General features: G+C 33.5%; 1 protein-coding gene across 5 annotated transcripts in view; it reads right to left on the bottom strand.

The window, feature by feature from the left end:
• Positions 1-14969, bottom strand: part of PCDH9 (protocadherin 9) — a 1180404-nt gene that overhangs the window by 1135302 nt on the left and 30133 nt on the right. The gene's annotated exons all lie outside the window — the stretch shown is intronic.

The following is a 14969-nucleotide window of genomic DNA, read 5'->3' on the forward strand; positions in this document are numbered from 1 at the left end:
AGACTGAGTCAGACTTGGCTGTGAGTGTCCAAGAGGCTCCAGTGGAGGCTTGGGTGGAAAGTGTGGCCTCAGGCCACACAACAGGGAGGGAGCAGAGCCCCACCCATCAACAGAAAATTGGATTAAAGATTTATTAAGCATGTCCCTGCCCATCAGAACAAGATCCAGATTCCCACTCAGTCAGTCTTTCCCATAAGGAAGCTTCCATAAGCCTTTTATCCTCATTCATAGAGGGCAGACAGAATGAAAACCACAATCACAGAAAACTAACCAAACTGATCATATGGACCACAGCCTTCTCTAACTCAATGAAACTACGAGCCATGCCATGTAGGGCCATCCAAAACGGATGGGTCATGGTGGAGAGTTCTGACAAAACATGGTCCATGGGAGAAGGGAATGGCAAACCACTTCAGTATTCTTGCCTTGAGAGCCCCATGAACAGTATGAAAAGGCAAAAGATATGACACTGAGAGATGAACTCCCCAGGTCGGTGCCCAATATGCTACTGGAGAACAGTGGAGAAATAACTCCAGAAAGAATGAAGAGACAGAGCCAAAATGAAAACAATGCCCAGGTGTGGATGTGACTGGTAATGGAAGTAAAGTTTGATGCTGTAAAGAACAATATTGCATAGGAATCTGTAATGTTAGGTCCATGAATCAAGGTATATTGGAAGTGGTCAAGCAGATTGCAAGAGTTAACATTGACATTTTAGGAATCAGTGAACTAAAATGGACTGGAATGGGAGAATTTAATTCAGATGACTATTATATACTGTGGGCAAGAATCCATTAGAAGAAATGGAGTACTCCCATAGTCAACAAAAGAGTCCAGAATGAGGTATTTGGGTGCAGTCTCAAAAATGAGAGAATGATCTCTGTTCATTTCCAAGGCAAACCATTTAATATCACAGTAATCCAAGTCTATGTCCCAAACAGTAATCCCAAAGAAGCTGAAGTTGAACAGTTCTATGGTGACCTACAAGACCTTCTAGAACTAACAACAACAACAAAATGTCATTTTTCATCATAGGGGACTGGAATGCAAAAGTAGGAAGTCAAGAGATACTTCAAGTAACAGGCAAGTTTCTCCTTGGAGTACAAAATGAAGCAGGGCAAAGGCTAACAGAGTTTTGCAAAGAGAATGCACTGGTCATAGCATACACCCTCTTCCAACAACACATGACTCTAACATGCACATCACCAGATGATCAAAACCAAAATCAGATTGATTATATTCTTTGCAGCCAAAGATAAAGAAGCTCTATACAGTCAGCAAAAACAAGACCAGGAACTGACTGTGGCTCAGATCATGAACTTCTTATTGCAAAATTCAGACTTAAATTGAAGAAAGTAGGGAAAAAAACTAGACCATTCAGGTATGACCTAAATCAAATCCCTTACAGTTATACAGTGGAAGTGAAAAATAGATTCAAGGGATTAGATCTGATAGAGTGCTGAAGAACTATGGACAGAGGTTTGTGACATTGTACAAGAAGCAGTGATCAAGAAAATCACCAAGAAAAAGAAATGCCAAAAGGCAAAATGGTTGTCTGAGGAGGCCTTACAAATAGCTGAGAAAAGAGAAGTGAAAGGCAAAGAAGAAAAGCAAAGATATATCCATCTGAATGCAGAGTTAAAGAATAGCAAGAAGAGATAAGAAAGACTTCCTCAGTGATCAATGCAAAGAAATAAGGAAAACAATAGAATGGGAAAGACTACAGATCTCTTCAAGAAAATTAAGAAATACCAAGGGAATATTTCCTGCAAAGATGAATAAATGACAGAAACGGTATGGACCTAAAAGAAGCAGAATATTAAGAAATGTTGACAACAGTACACAGAACTATACAAAAAAGATCTTAATGACCCAGATAACCACAAAGGTGTGATCACTCACCTATAGCCAGACATTCATTCTGGAGTGCAAAGTCAAGTAGGCCTTTGGAAGCATCACTACAAACAAAGCTAGTGGAGATGATGCATTTTTAGTTGAGCTATTTCAAATCCTAAAAGATAATGCTGTTAAAATGCTGCACTCAATATGCCAGCAAATTTGGAAAACTCAGCAGTGGTCACAGGACTGGAAAATGTCAATATTCATTCCAATCCCAAAGGAAGACAATGCCAAAGAATGCTCAAATTACCATACAATTGCATTCATCTCATATGCTAGCAAAGCAATGCTCAAAATTCTCTAAACAAGACTTTAATAGTACATGCACTGAGAGCTTTCATATGTTCAAGCTGGATTTAGAAAAGGCAGAGGAACCAGAGATCAAATTGCCAACATCTATTGGATCATAAAAAAAGCAAGAGAGTCCAGAAAAACATCTATCTCTGCTTTCTTGACTACACCAAAGAATTTGACTGTGTGGATCACAGCACACTGTGGAAAATTCTTCAAGGGAATTTTCAAAGTCTGGGAATACCAGACCACCAGACATGCCTCCTGAGAAATCTGTATGCACATCAAGAAGTAACAGTTAGAACCTGACATAGAACAATGGACTGGTTCCAAATTGGGAAAGGAGTATGTCAAGGCTGTGTATTGTCACCCTGCTTATTTAACTTATATGTAGAGTACATCATGTGAAATGCTGGGCTGGATGAAGCACTAGCTGGAATCAAGATTTTGGGAGAAATATCAAAAACCTCAGATATGCAGATGACACCACCCTTAGGGCAAAAAGTGAAGAGGAACTGAAGAGCCTCTTGATGAAAGTGAAAGAGGAGAGTGAAAAAGTTGTCTTAAATTTTAACATTCAGAAAACTAAGATCATAGTATCTGGTCCCATCACTTCATGGCAAGTAAGTGGGGAAACAATGAAAGCAATGGCAGACTTTATTTTGGAGGGGCTCCAGAATCACTGCAGATGGTGACTGCAGCCACGAAATTAAAAGACTCTTACTCCTTGGAAGAAAAGCTAACACCAACCTAGACAGCGTATTAAAAAGCAGAGACATTACTTTGCTGACAAAGGTCCTTCTAGTCAAAGCTCTGGTTTTTTCAGAAGTCATGTAGGGATGTGAGCATTGGACCATAAAGAACATTTAGCACCAAATAATTGATGCTTTTGAACTGTGGTGTTGTAGGAGACTTGAGAGTCCCTTGGACAGCAAGGTAACAATACAGTCAATCCTAAAAGAAACCAGTCCAGAATATTCATTGGAAGGACTGTTGCTGAAGCTGAAGCTCCAATATTTTGGCCACCTGATGTGAAGAACTGACTTATTGGAAAGGACTCTGATGCTGGGAAAGATTAAAGGCAGGAGGAGAAGGGGATGATAGAGGATCAGATGGTTGAATGGCATCACCAACTCAATGGACAGGAGTTTGAACAATTTCCAGGTGTTGGTGATGGACAGGGAAGCCTGGTGTGCTGCAGTCCATGGGGTTGCAAAGACTCAGACACTAATGAGCAACTGAACTGAACTGAACTGAAAAAATAAACAAACATACAATATAAGAAATATTGTGTTAACAAAAAATAATAAAAAGGATAGAGATCATTTGAGGAGGAGTACTGAAGGGAGATATGAATGGAATGAAGTAAAATGCCACATGAAAATGTGATTAAAAAAAAGTTCCAGGTACATTTAAAGAATTTGGCAATAGAAAAGGGATTATTAAACTAGTACTCTGATAAAAATGTAAACATCAACAGAGAAAGGCAATGTTTTAATCTGTCTATATAAATATAATTTGTGGGTATAAACAATCCACTGAAGAAATATTCTTAATATAAAATGGTTAAAAGTAATACACAACTTTAGATGCTGTCATAAAGGCACATCACTCTTGATATTAACATTTATCAGTTAAGAGTTTATTCGTAAATCTCATTGTGTAAAGCTTACAATATCAAAAAAGTTTTGTGGAAGTCCTCTTGAAAATAATATGCAAAGAGTCTTGTACATTCTACTCAAAATTCCTCATAGTACAGATAAGGAGTCTGAGGCATCAAAATATTAACGGATTCCTATCACTAGGCCCTTTGTCATCTAGCCATGCTGCTTACTGCATGATGGTGCTATATCTGGTGTCTCTAATACATCAAATGTTAGACAGGCACAAAATAAGACAGGCAAAGACGCTACTTGAGGACAGAATTATCAATGTTTATTAAGTTAATAAATTCATGGATGAATGGTAATAGGGTTAATTTTTACTTTCTTCAAATTTGAAACTCCCAGATTTCTTTATGGCAAGTTCACCTAGACATTGATACATTAAATTTGGAAAAAAATGTTTTATTTTGTTGTGTCTGTAATTAATTCAATATTGATAGAGATTTGAGCAATTAATCATGCTTTTGAGAAAGGTGCACTAGCAAATCAAATAATGTAGCTTCCAAGAAACTACATTAATACAAATAATGTAGTTTCCAAAAAATTTTGGATTTCTACGTAGACAATCTTGAGTCCAGCATACTGAGTAGTTAGAATCCAGTTATAAACTGTAATTGTAAAATTAGTAATTAAAGTATAGATAAGACAGGTGCTCAAGTGCATTAAATAATATGGATTTGTCAAAAACATTTTCCTTAATGAATAGTTTTACTACTTATAACTTAAAATTTTTGTAATTTTAAATGATATATTTTAAAACATAGCAAAACACTTCCTTCTGTTCTCCAGTTAGAATAAACATTGCTTTTTCTGTGTTCTATGTTCCTTAAGTTCTTGATCCGTCCTAGTACAGCAGTAATATTTTTAAAATGTCAAATGAAAGCTAATTTTTCATTTGACCTTCTTATAAAATAAGTAGAAGATGTGAAATAATGTCAAATTTGTCATTTCTATTTTCTATTCTATTTTAAAAATACTCAGAAATGATTGCACAAGAAGTTCTCAAGGCCTTGTGTTACTCATATGTGTTCTCTTGATCCTTAATCTCCCAAAGCAATGAAATATATTTTTGATGCTTTAATATCCACTAATACTTTGGTGAATACTCTAAAAATATTCCTTCTTAGGAAAATAATTCATTCTTTGAGCTTATAAGTAATACACAAATATGCTTAACACACTTTATAACTCCTGTACTTCTCTGCAGAGAATATCAATTCCTTGGAAAATATACATTCCTTGACAAATATAAATTCCTTGAATATAAGAAGGATGTCTTGCTCATTTTATTGTTCCAGATTCTAGCATAGAGCAGATTTTCAGTAAATATAATTATTTGACTGAATATGAAGTTACCAATGCAATCTATGACTTTTTTCATGTCCTCTTTTGTTCACAACCTCATATTGCTTCCACTGACCAAAACTATTTCCAACATTTTTAAAGAAAACAATATATCATCTTATAAAGTGTTAGGAAGGCATCCCCACACTTCAGTTTGAAAACACTGGAAACAACAGGAACATCAAGAAAGTTATTATGGGCTTACTGTATTTTTCTACATCTTCCACATAACCACTTTTCTGCAGAAATCTCTGCCTAAACAAACTAACTGTACTCTTACCTGAACCTGCCTTGTATTCTTCTGAATGTTATTGCCTCTCCTGTACCAGTCCTGCCTCAGGCATTCTCCCTCTGTTTCCTTCTCTGCTAATTCTCCTTCAAAAAACTATATGAAAGAAAGAAACTTGAATCACAAACAAGGGGTCTTACTGGAATTAAACCACCTGGTTTCTATGTGACTCTAGGCAAGTCACATTGCTGCTGCTGCTAAGTTGCTTCAGTTGTGTCCGACTCTGTGTGACCCCATAGATGACAGCCCACAAGGCTCCCCCATCCCTGGGATTCTCCAGGCAAGAACACTGGAGTGGGTTGCCCTTTCCTTCTCCAATGCATGAAAGTTAAAAATGAAAGTGAAGTCTCTCAATCGTGTCTGACTCGTAGCGACCCCATGGACTGCAGCCTACCAGGCTCCTCCATCCATGGGATTTCCCAGGCAAGAGTCCTGGAGTGGGGTGCCTTTTCCATCAAGTCACATTGCCACTTTGACTTCTTACTGGTAAAAATTGGAGCAAATCAGTCTTATAATTAAAAGGGTTGCTGGAAAACTTAAAAGGGGTTCATGCTGGTCTCAGTACATGTTAAGAATATGTATTCTTCTTCCATCATTCAGCCTTATTTTTGTCAATGAGAAGATATGGAAAAAATACCAGACCTTTAAAGCCCATAATGTTTTTATGAACAATTGAGAGAAAAAAATTAAAGTGATATGAAAAGTTTTGTTAAGTTGCAGTCTCTTCTATGAAGGTTTCTTGACTATCCTGGTCATAAATAAAATTTACCTTCCTGTAGAATACATTGGCTTCATATGTATTTCCAAACATAAATCCATGAATTTATATGTATTTTTATCATAATATTTAGGATCCTTGGATTTCAACTGACAACAATGTACTCAGTCTGACTTAGTAAAAATGAATCCAAAACTAGAGGGGAAGGGTTAGAAATGTACCAGAAGGGTCCCAAGATATATATATACATATACATATCTTTATATATGCTAACTATAAAGCATTGGTGGCTAAACTCATTAGAAGAGAATTTATCAGAGTAAAGCAGATTCCTCAGGAGGTATCACTGATAATAATATAAACTAAATTATAAGAGGAATAGTCCTTTATTTTTGTGTACAAAGCTGCAACTTTTAAAATAATTCAATTTAAATACCGTGTTCATTGAATTATTGCCAGAAACATACATAATTTCCATATATTTGTCAGGAACGTTTATGTAAGATTCCAAGGTCTTTTATGAGATATCTGGAAGGGAACATTTCTTAATAGGAACCATCCTTGCTGCTCAATTCTGTGGAAAGCCCCTTCCTTAAGCTGCTCCTTTCTCAATTTATCAACACCCAATTTACTTTTCTAAAAAGTAGGCATATACTGAAAATGTATACATGATAATCCCATTACAGCACAAGGCATTTTTATTGAGCTTGTATATGTCTGACTAAAGACACATTTGCTTGGAATCAAGCGTACATCAGTAACATGCCAGATTCAGATTACATCTAGAATAAATTCTTTCAGCCTAGTGAAATAAAGAAGTCTGATAAAATAATCCCACTCCAAAGTGGTTGGTACACACAGACTTCCCTTTCCTTGAGGCTTTAGTTCCTAGTCACTTATGGATAAGGAATCATGCTATGTGAGATAAAAACATACCCACACACACACACACACACACACAAAAAAAACAAAAACAAAACAGAAAGCTTCTGGCACAGTCCCTTATAAATTTGTTCTTCCCATTCACACAATTTTTGTGTGTGTGTGGTAATTCATCATAGTAGTCCTCTATACAATTTTCACTATATTTAATATAATAAAAATCAATGCAGAAAAGTAAGCTCTGTATCTCAGATCTAGTTTGATGCTGAATGAAGTTAAGAAATGAACATGAATCCCTATATATTACCTATCTGTTAAACTTTGAAATATGAGCTTTTCCAAAAGATATAAATCATAAAATTAATAATCTTTCATGCAAATCTTATATTACTATAGAATACCTTGAACCTCCTTATAAGTGGGAAAAAAGATTACAAGTAATGGTTAAAGAAAAAACCTACAGTGACGGGTTTATGGAAGTTTCAGAGAAAGGTTCTTGTAATGTTTCAGTCTGAAAGTCTCTTATAATCCCCATGGCAACAACCCTTTACTAACTCTGTTCATATTTCTAAGGAAGTGAAACTGATTTTAAATATTTCTGCTAAATCAGATTTTATTGAACAAACAGGGTTAACATTTAATTTTAGAATCACTAGTATTTAAGTTACACATGCACACATAGGAACAAGAAACAATGTATTATAACTTTCAAATTTTGTACATTTAGATCATTTCAGTTTTTTTCTGTCATATGACATAGAAAGGACCTCTTAAAAAGATGATTTGACAGAATACTTTTAAGCAAAAAAAGTTATTAAAGTTCAAAGGAGAATTCTGTTTAGGAAGTTTTATCAGTACTATTTATCATATATTTTCTATTTTCTAGGCAGTATTCTGTCTAACCTCTTTCAAATATTAATTTATTATTATTGCACTCATATAAGCATTATAGAAACATTAATATATTTACTATTTCTGTTTCACAAATGTTGAGACACAAAATCACTGGCTTCAAATAAAAATATAGGGAACAAAGACAAAAATTCAATAATGACCACTGAAGACTGAAGAAGCTTTGTAATTCCACCTTCATCTCCATTATCTTTATGTATTCCATCCTTCATAGGTATGATGACTCTTCAATGAATTATTCCTCTGTTATTGACAATGTCTGCTCATCTCTTCATATTTTCTGTTTAATATTCAATCAATAACAATATTTGTTCAAAAATTACAATTGAGAAATCAAACTTGCTACCAAGAACCCAGGAACAATATCCTAAGAAAAAGACATAAAATTTGGATCATTTGCTGTTTTGTAATATATATTACTATTACTTCTCAAATAAAATAGTATTAATATTTATAAATTTATTAGATGATTATTCTTTAAAATTTGAAGTTTTTATTTTCTAGTGATTCTATAAATAATTGCAAGGAAAGAGTAAGTATTTTGTTTCCATTCATTTAATTTACTGGGGAAGATGGTAAGTTCTGGCTGAGGCTTTTTGACAAGAGTGTCAAGTTGAAACCATTCAGGAATTAAAGTACATATTGAAATATAGGAAAAGTAAAACGTCTCAAAAGTATAATGAAGAAACACTGTTAATGTAAAGAAGGAAATGTCTACCAGCTGTGATTACAATAGGTGTGATGTGTGCCTCAGTTAACTTGCCAGTGTAACTGAAATTGGATACCTAGGATCATTTCGGTCAACTGAAAAAATCTCCATGAACAGGTCACCAGAGTTGAGCCCAAATCACTGACAAAAGTGCCTATGAAAATACAGTAAATGCAATTTCACTGAGTAAATTGATAGCTAAATTACATACATTTCAAGGTTTTTAAGTGCAATTAATTCATCTACTGTTTAGTAGGTAATCTATTACTTAATAATTAGTGAAGGTGGCAAACACCAGTTTTATTTGCAATAATCATTTGCCAACTCTAATGAAAAGTCATTGAATTTTATAAGGTCTTTTTGAGAAAAATAAGAATCGAGGCCAAACAGGGAAGCTTTGGGGGAAAATGATTCATGTTCACTGGGTTATAGGTAGATGTTAGTATATTTTCACAGTATAATAATTATACAGGCATTGAAAGATGTATTCGTTTTTAAGTAGTGTAAAAAATGATCACTAAAAAGCCAAATACAAGAGATTAGAAATGGTATACTTCCATTGTGTATAAAATGTCCAGAAAAAAAAAAAAAAGGTTAATTTAGTGGTTGTCTTGGGGCAAAGTTGGAGAGATGGAGATGAACAGTAAACGGGTACAAGGTATCTTCGCTGGGACTAAAATGTTCCCAAACTGACAGTGATAGTTGCACAACTTGTTAAATTTACTAAACACTGTGGAACTGAACACTTAAAATGAATTAATGACATCTAAAATATACCTCAAAAATGTTGTAAAAAAATTCTAACTTTTAAAAGATATGAAACTGATTTGGTTTACTACTTAAACTAGTGGCCTGCTATAAAGCTGAAACAAGTGATCTGAATACATTACTTACAGTCTATGAAACTCAGTTTTCTCATCAATGAATTGAGGATAAGAACAACTTGACTCTGGTGATTTTGAGGGCTAAAAAAAAAATCCATGAATAAAGGAATTTGTGAAATTTAATGCTGAATAGTTACTAGGTATATTAGTTCTGGTACTGATGTGAATTCACCAAAACCATAGAGAAATTTTAACCAGAGGGGAATAAAACATCTGTCCTTAATGGACTAGTAGAGAATGGTAGTCAGAGAATAAAATTGTTTGTATTGATTAGAATTCTCATCCAGGATACCTTACCACTCAGAGATGAGAGAAAACTTCTCTCATCTAAGATTCTGGCCAAACAGTCACTAAAAAGATATAAAAAAAGAATAAAGGAAGAAAGAGAAAGAAAGGGAGAAGGAAGTGAGACAGAATGGAAAGAAAGAAAACTTATTAATTGACCAAATTTGACATATCTTCGATCTTGAATTAAAGAAAAATACAAATGATGAAAATGTAGTGTGCAAAGTATCTCTGCATATAGTAAAGCATTATATATAAGTAACATTTAAAATTTTGTGCATATTTTCAAAGAATTATGGGCAAATACATTTTGATGTATGCTTATGTAAGGTTTCATTTCATTGTCTTTAGAATATTTTTGTCTCTTTTCAAATCAATCTTGATTCCTAGGATGAATGGTGAAGTAAAGTGAAGTGAAAGTCACTCAGATGTGTCTGACTCTTTGTGAGCCAATGAACCATACTGTCCATGGAATTCTCCAGGTCAGAATACATGAGTGGGTAGCCTTTCCCTTCTCCAGGGGATCTTCCCAACCCGGGGATCAAACCCAGGTCTCCCACATTGCAGGCAGATTCTTAACCAGCTGAGCCACAAGGGAAGCCCAAGAATACTGAAGTGGATAGCCTATCCCTTCTCCAGGGGATCTTTCCGACCCAGGAATCCAACCTGAGTCTCCTGCATTGCAGAAGGATTCTTTACCAACTGAACTATCAGGGAAGCCCTGATAAGTGGTAGAGATTAAAAAAAAAATCCTGGTTGAACTATATAGGAGCTGTGTGACCTTGAAAACGGCTCAACAGTGAGCTTTAATTTTCTCAGAAATGGGATAAAAATCAAACTTAAAACATTTTTGTGGTGCTCAAATATACTATCTTATGTGAAATTAATTTATAAATTTATATGGCTATTGGAAAAAATTTAATGTTTTATTATTTTCTTTGTAAGGAGAAAGGGCATATCAGGCAAAGTCTTAGAAACCTAAGGGTGAACATGAAATTACACCTTTGCAATGTCACTTCACAAGGATTATCTGGTACATGACAGCAGCAAAAGGACAATAGATAAACTAAAAAAAAAAAACCAGAAATCAAACAACAAATACTGAGAACTGCATATGTCAAAGAGTTTAAATTTAAAGCTGCCCTATTTTGTTGGCTGGCCCCGACTATTTATTTGCATGTCCACTAACACCATCAATTATATATGTGATGGAGAGCATTTCATTAAAGTGATCAATATATTTCTTCCTATGGCAAAATGTATGTCTTAATGTGTTATCTTATTTTATACTGTACATGATAAGGAAGCAAAAATATTTCTAGGTGTTAACCTTTATCGTGGGAGGAAGTGGTTCCAAAGAGAGTTCATTTTCTAAAAAACATAGCTAGTGTTGAAAAAAGAGTATTGAATTCCTTTCACTTGAAATACTTCAAACCTATTTTCAAAGAATATTTAGTAGGAGTTACATAAAGAGTCAAATAATTTATATAAATTTGGTTATTACCCAGAGCCAAAGGTCCCTGGGAGATTTCATAGATGGGCTTCACATAGTCTACAGAAACTTTGAACAATTTGTAATTCTTAAAAAAATATATGTGATTATAAGACTTTTTCTGCAGTGTGCTTTTATAGTGTTGAAATGATGCTCAAAAGAGTTCCAAATACAAATGTTTAAGCACTGTTGGTTTTGAAATAAAATGTCTAAAGTAACAGATATATTTCTAACCATTTATATGCTTAAGGCTATTGCACATTTCCAAAATGATTCAAATAAGTAATCACCAAAAGGCATAATATTACATGCATGCATTTAATACATACATTTAAGAATAGCCTCTCAAATATACCAATTAACAGTTATGATTTATGAATGGATTAATTCTACCACTGTTAATTTCCTATGTAAGACAAGAGGTAATAATGCAAAGAAAGTCACAAACAACTGCCAAAACAAAATTTTGCCAGTATTTATTATTTTCAACATTTTAAAAATAAATATTATTTCTAATATTTGATTTTATTATTAAATATATATTGATACTTAAAGTGGCAAATAGTAAATTTCTGTGCTATAAGAAGATTACATTTATACATCAATATTATTTGTATAACAAAGTCACAAAAATTTCAGTTGTTTTTGCCATTGTATATTGAACACAGTTTTTACTATTTTGCAAATAAGTATGTAAAAAAGAAAAATAAACAAAATAAAATAATAAAATCAACCATAACATGTACCTTACCATATAAGATTAACATTTGATTCAAAAATATATAAATTATAATTACTTATAATTATTAAAAAAACAACTCCATCATCAGTCTTCAGTCATTCATTTATCCATAAAGTAGTTGTATCTGCTACAAACCAGAAATTTTGACAGAATTCTTTTGAATTTTCAATATGTTATTAAACCTCATTAGGTGTAAAAAACTTCCAGTTTTACCCCCTCTACCCCAAAGAAACACAGTCATCTTACAGATCTTCTGTGCAAAAGGATGTAGCACAGCATGAGAAACACATCAAATTATGTGTAAAGATTCCATTTGGTGAAAATAATCATCATAATATAGGTGAGCAAAAAATATTTATTAAATAAATGATGTATAGAATTGTTTTTCCCCTGATATAGTTCTTTTAAAGTAATCTAAAATAAAATAGTGATTTATCTACACTAATTGGGGAAAAGACCCTGATGCTGGGAAAGACTGAAGGCAGGAGGAAAAGGGGATGAAAGAGGACAAGATGGTTGGATGGCATCACTGACTCAATGGACATGAGTTTGAGTAACTTCTAGGAGATGGTGAAGGACAGGGAAACCTGGCATGCTGTAGTTCATGGAGTCACAAAGAGTAGGACACAACTGAGTGACTGAACAACAATGGGGGAATCCTGAATTTTTTATATGTTCTTGAGTAAATGGTTACTTGTGCATTTTCAAAACCCAAGTGTTGTGCTCTGCTAAAGGAAATATGTTTAAATATTAAAGACAGCTATATTAAAAATAATGACCCTAGTCTATGATACTTCAGTTCAGTTCAGTCGCTCAGTTGTGTCCGACTCTTTGCAACCCCATGAACTGCAGCACATCAGGCCTCCCTGTCCATCACCAATTCCCAGAGTCCACCCAAACCCATGTCCATTGAGTCAGTGATACCATCCAACCATCTCATCCTCTGTTGACCCCTTCTTCTCCTGCCCTCAATCTTTCCCAGCATCAGGGTTTTTTCCAATGTGTTAGCTCTTCACATCAGGTGGCCAAAGTATTGCAGTTTCAGCCTCATACTTAGGTTGATAAAAATATTAATTAGTCATAATAATTTCAAAGACTCTACCTATTCAAAACTTTAAAATAGAAAATTGATATATTTTATATATATATTCTGATTATATAATAGTAACTGCTTATATTTAATAAATAATAAAAAATAAATTTTTACAGTGCAGAGAATTTTCTGCACTGTAAATGTTTCAGTAATTTTCCATATAAATATATGCATATAAATATTCTTCTATTTACTCATCCATGTAGTTTATAAGATATTTATATTATATAAATAAATATATGACCAAATACCAATATAGAGATGCATCTCTGAGAGTAGGCACTTTATTTCTAGTCACCAAAAACAAAATTAAAAGTATAGACTAAATTAGTTGGTGCATCCTTTTCTCCCTCTAGTTCCTCTCTTAAAAATCACTTGCTTTTTCAAAAATGTGACTAATAATACTTGATATTCCACATTAATATCAGAATACATTTTGAAGTGAAAGTGGTGAAAATTAATTGTATTTATTTTGTTAATGTGTTTTAATGTTTTAACAAAATATGCATTATTTTTGAATAAAATTGTGGAAAAATCTGGAAGGAATTATATCTCAGGAAAAAATATGAAAGAGGAAAGGAATGGATAGAAATTCTGGATAGCTTTAAAACAGAAAACAATTTCAAAGACCTACTCAAATGGGAAAATACATATTTGGAATCACTTTTTCCTTATATGAAAAAAAAAATCTTGTTATTCCTATTTGTTTAATATTTAACTAAGATGCCAACAAGCCATTTGCCCAGCTTCTGATGATTCTAAGATGTGATTACTTTGGTATTCAAAATACTTTTCATTACATGGATGGAAGGTAAATTTAAAAAGCATTCTATTATGTGTGCAGAATGAAAATGCCAATGCAAGCTAAAAACATTTTCATTTAATATATTTGTTGAATGGACCTGAGTGAATTTACATTTTTAAGGGAAAAACATCTGCCAAAACAAAATAAAATACAAAATCTGATAAAATGGTCAGAATGAGCTAAATCTTTCTGAGTTAAAGATAACTTTAAGACCTAGAGTCATTTTGTAACATGCCTTCCCATTTATGATTAGTAAGTTTTCATCTTGGCTAATTCAAATGAATATCATGGAATAAATGGGATCTTTTCATATGAAAACTATTTGGATCTTTTAATGACATCAATTTTTGCTTGTTTTTAATAAATGTAGAAATAAAATAATCAGTCTGTGACTGAGAGAATTATTTGTGATAAAATTTAATTCAATTCTCCACTTCTTATAGTTGTAAATCTAAACATAAAACACAGCAAATACACATTTATCCCTCTACAGTAATACAGAGTACATGTTTTTCTCTGCGCAAGTAGCCAAGTGGTTGGATTCCAACATGTTTCAGAGTGATATTAAAAACTGTGGTAATATAGGGATTGCCTCAGAATCTGATTTTTCTTAGCAAAATAAGCGAGTCTATCTCTCAGTGGACTAACCTGAACCACACATGGATATTTATATTTACTGTACTTGAGAGTCTAACCTTACATGTTAATTGAATGTCAAACAGTAATGTATGCCAAACTTTTTTCTTAACTATCTATGTAACTTCGGTAAATGGAGCGTTAAAAAAAGTTTGATTAACAGATCTGCATATACTTTCTTCACATTACCTCCATGCAACTGCTTCTCTGCAGTCTAGAACACTCTGTTAATGTAAATTGCTTGATATTCCAATGTTGGAAAGTGGACATAGTGAGTAACGAGGGTTTTGAGGGGAAAGTTCATTTGGTGTCTTTTAGCTAGGT

Source organism: Ovis aries, chromosome 10, assembly GCF_016772045.2.
Source record: "Ovis aries strain OAR_USU_Benz2616 breed Rambouillet chromosome 10, ARS-UI_Ramb_v3.0, whole genome shotgun sequence".
NCBI classification, from domain to species: domain Eukaryota; kingdom Metazoa; phylum Chordata; class Mammalia; order Artiodactyla; family Bovidae; genus Ovis; species Ovis aries.